The sequence below is a fragment of the Notamacropus eugenii genome, chromosome 5, assembly GCF_028372415.1.
Source record: "Notamacropus eugenii isolate mMacEug1 chromosome 5, mMacEug1.pri_v2, whole genome shotgun sequence".
Lineage (NCBI taxonomy): Eukaryota > Metazoa > Chordata > Mammalia > Diprotodontia > Macropodidae > Notamacropus > Notamacropus eugenii.
In genome coordinates this window covers 68,997,060-69,004,046 of record NC_092876.1, presented here as the reverse complement: position 1 = coordinate 69,004,046, position 6,987 = coordinate 68,997,060, and positions in this window count along the sequence as shown.

Below are 6,987 nucleotides of genomic sequence, written 5' to 3'. Positions count from 1 at the left end.
CCACCCCTTGGAAACCCAGGTTTCCTTCTGGATTCATTCAATTCATGTGTCACTATCCATTGCAAGCCTTTCCCGATCCATTTCATAATTAGTGTTCATGATCCAATTCACACAAAAGTCAAGATATCACCCCTATGTGGGATGGCTCAGGTCCCTACATAAATCAATTACTCAGAGGCCTCTCAAAGTGATGACAGAAAGTTGATTTACTAGATTCTCGAGAATCGGGACAATCCTACAGCAGTTCACCTGAAGTAGGAAAGCCGAAGACAAAGAAAAGGCAGTGATTTATATAGACCCTAACGCAAGTCCCTCCCCCCGCCACTGACCATTATTCTCATTAGCTGAGAATATGATCTTACATTCTAGACACGAAATCTAACCAATCCCTTTTGAAATGAAGATATTGAAGAATTAGGTAAACTTTATCCAATCATTGAGACCCTAATATGCTACACAGTTTTATATCCTTATATGGAATTATTCTGTTCTAAAAATATAGTAACCTTGAGCCTCTCAGTCTTACCTCACCCCTGGGAGAAGAATTACAATCTGAGAAGTCTTCACTAAACCTATCCCACTCACCCCTGTGAGCTCATTGGTCCTCTCTGAAAACAAAGGACCAAAAAGTAATTAATATCATCTCCCTTCTCAAATTCTATACATGTATAAGTATATGTACTTTTTATACTTACACGTTTTGCACGCTTTCTTAATATACTCTTAACCTCCTTGAGGTTAGGACAGTTATTCCTTTTGATTTTGTATCCCTAGAGTCGAGCAACGTGCTTGGGACCCAAGTGGTACTTAATTAATATTTGGTGGATTGGATTCTTGAATACAGAGGTTTATGGTACAGGGAGAAAAGCCAGGCTGACTATTTCTTGTATCAGCTAAGATGAAGAAAGTCCTCCTCCTGGGATAATCTTTAGCGTGTGGGGAGGGGAAGAATGAGAGAGCTGGGACATGAACCCCTCGATACTGTGAAGTGAGTCATTTCTACCCACCAAAGAGCAGTCCCTCCTAACCGATCTCCTTGCCTCTAGTCTCTTCTTTTCCAGTCAATCAGGTTAATTACTTTAAAGAACAGACCTTAATTGCCTCATTCGCCTGCTTAATTATAGAATTTTAGAGCTGGAAGGGACCTCAGAGGTCATCTAGTTCAGCATTCAACAGGAACGCCTCCCAGCATTCATAACAAGTGGTCCATCAGCCTCTACTTGGATGATTTCAGGGATGGAAACCATCATCAGCTGATGAGCTTGACTGATTCCACTTTCATAGAGCTCTGATGGCTACAAAATTTTGCCTCCTGTTGAGCCAAAATGAAAATCTGCCTCTCTGTCACTTTCTACCCGTGGTCCCTAGATCTATCCTTTGGGCCCAAGAAGAACAGGTTCAATCCTTCTCCTTGATTGTGCTAAAAATATTTGAAGACATCTTTTCTTCTTCCAGGTTAATTAGTCCCTTCCATGATCCCTATTGCCTGCCTTCTTTTTTAGCCTGGCTCTTTTAATTTTCTTATTCTGGACTTAACCATTATCACACATTATTATTTCCTTAGACACAGAAGTATAGGAAAAAGAGAGTTACACATGAAACCATGAATATTACATCAGCTTATATTTTTAAATAATAAATTTGATATGTTTCAAAAGCTGTCCTGCTTTTTTATGCCTTCTGAACCTCCTGTTCTCTTCTTTGTAGTAAAAAATATTGCTACAATCACCTTCTTTTCTTGGGGACTGGGGTGAGATTTCTATTATTAGCCCCCTTTTCCCCATTTTCCAAACTGGGGGGCAAAACAACTTCCACATAACAAAAGCGTTGTCAAATACAACAAATTAACTAATTGTGTCTTAAAACATCTATCTCGATCTGCCCCTTAAATCTGCTACATCTTGGTCAGAAGGTGGCTCATACTTGTTATCGTCCTTTGGGATGGTGATTAGTCATTGCATTCATCAGAATTCTCATGACTTACAAAGTTGTCTGTCTTTCCAGTGTTGTTGCTATGGTATAAATTGTTCTGGTACCAGTCTGTTCCATCCATCACTCTACGTCAGTCCATATACATCTTCCCAGGTTTCTCTGGAACTGTCCTTTTCATAATTTCTTGAAACACAATAATATTCTCTTTCATTAGTATACCCTAGTTTGTTCAGTTATTTCACAGTTGATGACCTAGTTTCCAGTTCTTTGCTACGACAAACAGGCTTAGCCTGGCATTTATTATAGATTAGATATTAATCTATTTCATAATGGAGTTCTTGATGTTGGTGCCTCATACTGGTACAGAAGTGACTTTGGATTTTCCAAGGCCTTGCCAGCAGAACATGTACTGTGGCAGTTTGTCAAACTGCAAAGGCTTCAAGTATAGGTTTGGTGTACTGGTGTATAGTGTAACAAACTTTGTCATCTATGGATTAGTCTCACTGAGGCTGGAGAGACTCATCTGTAACTTGGCTGCAGGAGGAAGAATGGTTGGCCTCTTTTTCTAAATTCAGGAAATTACACCTGTTCACTCACTCCCTCCCAGCTTGGAAAGTCCTCAATATTTCCTCCAATTAGAAATCAGATTACCTAATATTGTATTGTTTTCTTTTAATTAATTGGTCTTATTTGTTTTTTAAATGTATAAAAAAGTCTGTCTCCCCTTGTATTCAGGGTTTTAGTCTTAAGCTGAGGAAGGTGGTCCCAATTTGTTGGGCAATTGACATGCATCTCTTAAAAAATCGATGTGCTTAGAAGATCGAACCTTTGTTTCCTCAGCAGTTTCATCTTTCAACTGCTGCATGTATCTTTCTCTGTTCTAAGCACAGTGCTCTCCACTGATGTTTGAATTAATCTAGTTGACTTCCTAGGGATTGACCCACACTAAATACACAGAGGATGGGCTCTCCCTCTGCAATCTAATGAGGACAAAGATTCGAGTTTATATAATCATGGTACAAAGCAATGTACTTTAGGGGAATGAAAAATTTCACTTCCTATGGGAAAACCAGTCTGAATTATGAGCTCCCCATGCCTCTAGTCTAGGCTTCCTGGATAAATTCAATTTCACAAATACTTATTATGTATCTAAGTGCAAAAGATGCCATTTTGTGATGAAGAGTTTCATAGCACATATAGTAATACTTCCCTGTGACTACTTCACTCACTACTTAAAGAAATTAATTCAGACTACACACTGGAAAGTCAAATACTGAAGGTGAAGCTTAAATACTTTGGCCACATAATGAGAAGATGGGACTCACTGGAAAAGACCCTGATGCTGGGAAAGCTTGAAGGCAAAAGGAAAAGGGGATGGCAGAGGATGAAATGGAGGAGGGTGCCATGGAAACAACAAACAGGAAGTTGGACAGAATTCAGGAGATAGTGGAGAACAAAAGGGCATGGTGTGCTGTGGTCCATGGGGTCATGAAGAGTTGGGCATGACCAAACCATTGGAGAATAACTACAACTTGACTGTAACTAAAGTGTTTGATAACCAGGCTAAACATTACACCTTTTCGTAGCCATGTTTACACTAACAAATTCGATTCAACAAGCATTTATTACATGCTTCCTGTGTTTAAGGTTCTGTGTTAAGTATTAGAAATGTGAAGAAAACACACAAAGAGAGGTAATCTTAGCAGTCTTTAAATAAATGTACAAAGTATGGGTAACAAGCAAAGAAATGGACAGAGCCTAATGCAAGGAAGCAAATATGACCATAGGGATCATCACCGCTTGATGTGTTTCAGGAAGGATAGCAACAAAAATAATAGCTAACATTTATATAGCACTTACTATGTGCTGGGCACTATGCTAAGCACTTTACAGATATTATCTTGTTTGATCCTCACAGCATCCCTGGGAGGGAGGTGTGTGTGTGTGTGTGTGTGTGTGTGTGTGTGTGTGTGTGTGTGTGTTTGTGTGTATTCACCATCAGTTCATACAAGCCTTCTCAGGTTTCTCTATAATCACCCCCTTCATCATTTCTCATATCACAATAGTATTTATTCCATCACATTTATATACCATAACTTGCTCAATCACTCCTCAATTGATGGGCACCCCCTCAGACTCCCTTCCTTTGCCCCTGAAAGGAGAGTTACTACAATATATATATATATGTATGTATGTATGTATATGTTCCCTATTTGTCCTTTTCTTATCTCTTTGATCTCTTTGGGGATACAGACCAAGTAGTACTATTTCTGGGTCAAAGAGCATGCACATTTTAATACCTTTTTGGGCCTAGTTCTATGTTATTTTCCTGCATGGCTGGATTGTTTCACAGCTCCACCAACAGTGCATTAAAGTGTCTGTTTTTACACATCCCCTCCAGAATTTGTCATTTTCCTCTTCTGTCAACTTTGTCAGTCTGATGGGTGATGTGAAACTCTGAAGCTGCTTTCATTTGTATTTCTTTAATTATTAGTGATTTAGAACATTTTAAAAATATGACCATTCATAGCTTGGATTTCTTCCTCTGAAAATTGCCTATTCTTATCCTTTGACTATCAATTGGAGAATAATTTTTTAAAATTTATTTATTTAACTTTTAACATTCACTTTCACAAAATTTTGGGTTCCAAATATTCTCCCCATTTCTCCCCTCCCCCGCCCCAAAACGCCAAGCATTCTAATTGCCCCTATCACCAATCTGCCCTCTCTTCTAACATCCCTCCCTTCCCTTGTCCCCATCTTCTCTTTTGTCCTGTAAGGCAAGATAACTTTCTATACTCCACTACCTGTATTTCTTATTTCCTAGTAGCAAGAACAGTACTTGACAGTTGTTCCTAAAACTTTGACTTCCAACTTCTCTTCATCCCTCCCTCCCCACCCATTCCCTTTGGGAAGGCAAGCAATTCAATATAGGCCATATCTGTGTGGTTTTGCAAATGACTTTCACAATAGTCGTGTTGTGTAAGACTAACTATATTTCCCTCCATCCTAACCTGCCCCCCCTTGCTTCTATTCTCTCTTTTGATCTTGTCCCTCCCCAAGGGCATTGACTTCAAATTGCTCCCTCCTCCCACTGCCCTCCCTTCCATCATCCCCCCCACCCTGCTTATCCTCTTCTCCCCCACTTTCCTGTATTGTAAGATAGGTTTACATACCAAAATGAGTGTGCATTTTATTGCTTCCTTTAGTCGAATGTGATGAGAGTAAGCTTCATGTTTTTTCTCTCACCTCCCCTCTTTTTTGCTCCACTAAAAAGTCTTATGCTTGCCTCTTTTATGAGAGATAATTTGCCCCATTCCATTTTTCCCTTTCTCCTCCCAATATATTCCTCTCTCACCCCTTACTTTTATTTTTTTAGATATGATCCCTTCCTATTGAACTCACCCTGTGCTCTCTGTCTCTCTCTTTGTCTCTCTCTCCCCTTATATGTGTGTGTGTATGTGTGTGTGTGTGTGTGTGTGTGTGTGTGTGTAATCCCACCAACTATCCAGATACTGAAAAGTTTCAAGAGATACAAATATTGTCTTTCCATGTAGGAATGTGAACAGTTCAATTTTAGTAAGTCCCTTATGATTTCTCTTTACTGTTTACCTTTTCATGCTTCTCTTCATTCTAGTGTTTGAAAGTCAAATTTTCTTTTCAGCTCTGATCTTTTCATCAAGAATACTTGAAAGTTCTTGATTTCATTAAAAGACCATTTTTTCCCCTGAAGTATTATACTCAGTTTTGCTGGGTAGGTGATTCTTGGTTTTAGTCCTAGTTCCTTTGACTTCTGGAATATCCTATTCCACACCCTTCGATCCTTTAATATAGAAGCCACTAGATCTTGTGTTATCCTGATTGTATTTCCACAATACTTGAATTGTTTCTTTCTAGCTGCTTGCAATATTTTCTCCTTGACCAGGGAACTCTGGAATTTGGCCACAACGTTCCTAGGAGTTTCTCTTTTTGGATCTCTTTCAGGTGGTGATCAGTGGATTCCTTGGATACTTATTTTACCCTCTGATTCTAGAATATCAGGGCAGTTTTCCTTGATAATTTCATGAAAGATGATGTCTAGGCTGTTTTTTGGATCTTGGCTTTCAGATAGTCCCATAATTTTTAAATTGTCTCTCCTGGATCCATTTTCCAGGTAAGTTGTTTTTCCAATGAGATATTTCACATTATCTTCCATTTTTTCATTCTTTTGGTTTTGTTTTGTGATTTTTTTGGTTTCTCATAAAGTCATTAGCTTCCATCTGTTCCATTCTAATTTTGAAAGAACTATTTTCTTCAGTGAGCTTTTGAACCTCTTTTTCCATTTGGCTAATTCTGCTTTTGAAAGCATTCTTCTCCTCATTGGCTTTTTGAACCTCTTTTGCCAATTGAGTTAACCTATTTTTCAAGGTGTTATTTTCTTCAGCATTTTTTTGGGTCTCCTTTAGCAGGGTGCTGACCTGCTGTTCATGCTTTGACTTCATGTCTCTCATTTCTCTTCCCAGCTTTTCCTCCACCTCTCTAACTTGATTTTCAAAATTCTTTTTGGGCTCTTCCATGGCCTGAGCCCATTGGGTGGGCTGGGACATAGAAGCCTTGACTTCTGTGTCTTTGCCTGATGGTAAGCATTGTTCTTCCTCATCAGAAAGGAAGGGAGGAAATGCCTGCTCACCAAGAAAGTAACCTTCTACAGTCTTATTTTTTTTTCCCTTTTCTGGGCATTTTCCCATCCAGTGACTTGATTTCTGAATATTCTCTTCACACCCACTTCGCCTCCAGATCCTCCCAGCCAGCACTTGGGGTCTGAAATTCAAATGCTGCTTCCCAGCCTCAGGGCTTTGAGCGGGGGCAGGGCTGCTATTCAGTGTGAGATTAAGTTCAGCTGCTTAGGTGGGGGCAGGGCCGCCTCACAGGCTCAGTTCCCTCAGGGGGTTTATGTGGAGACCTTCAACAATGGATCCAGGCTCCTGTCTGCTTGGGGAGCCCCAGTCTGCTGCCACCTCCGCTGCTGCCTCCAGAGGGGGCCTGAGTTATGGGGACACCCTATTCCCCTCTCGA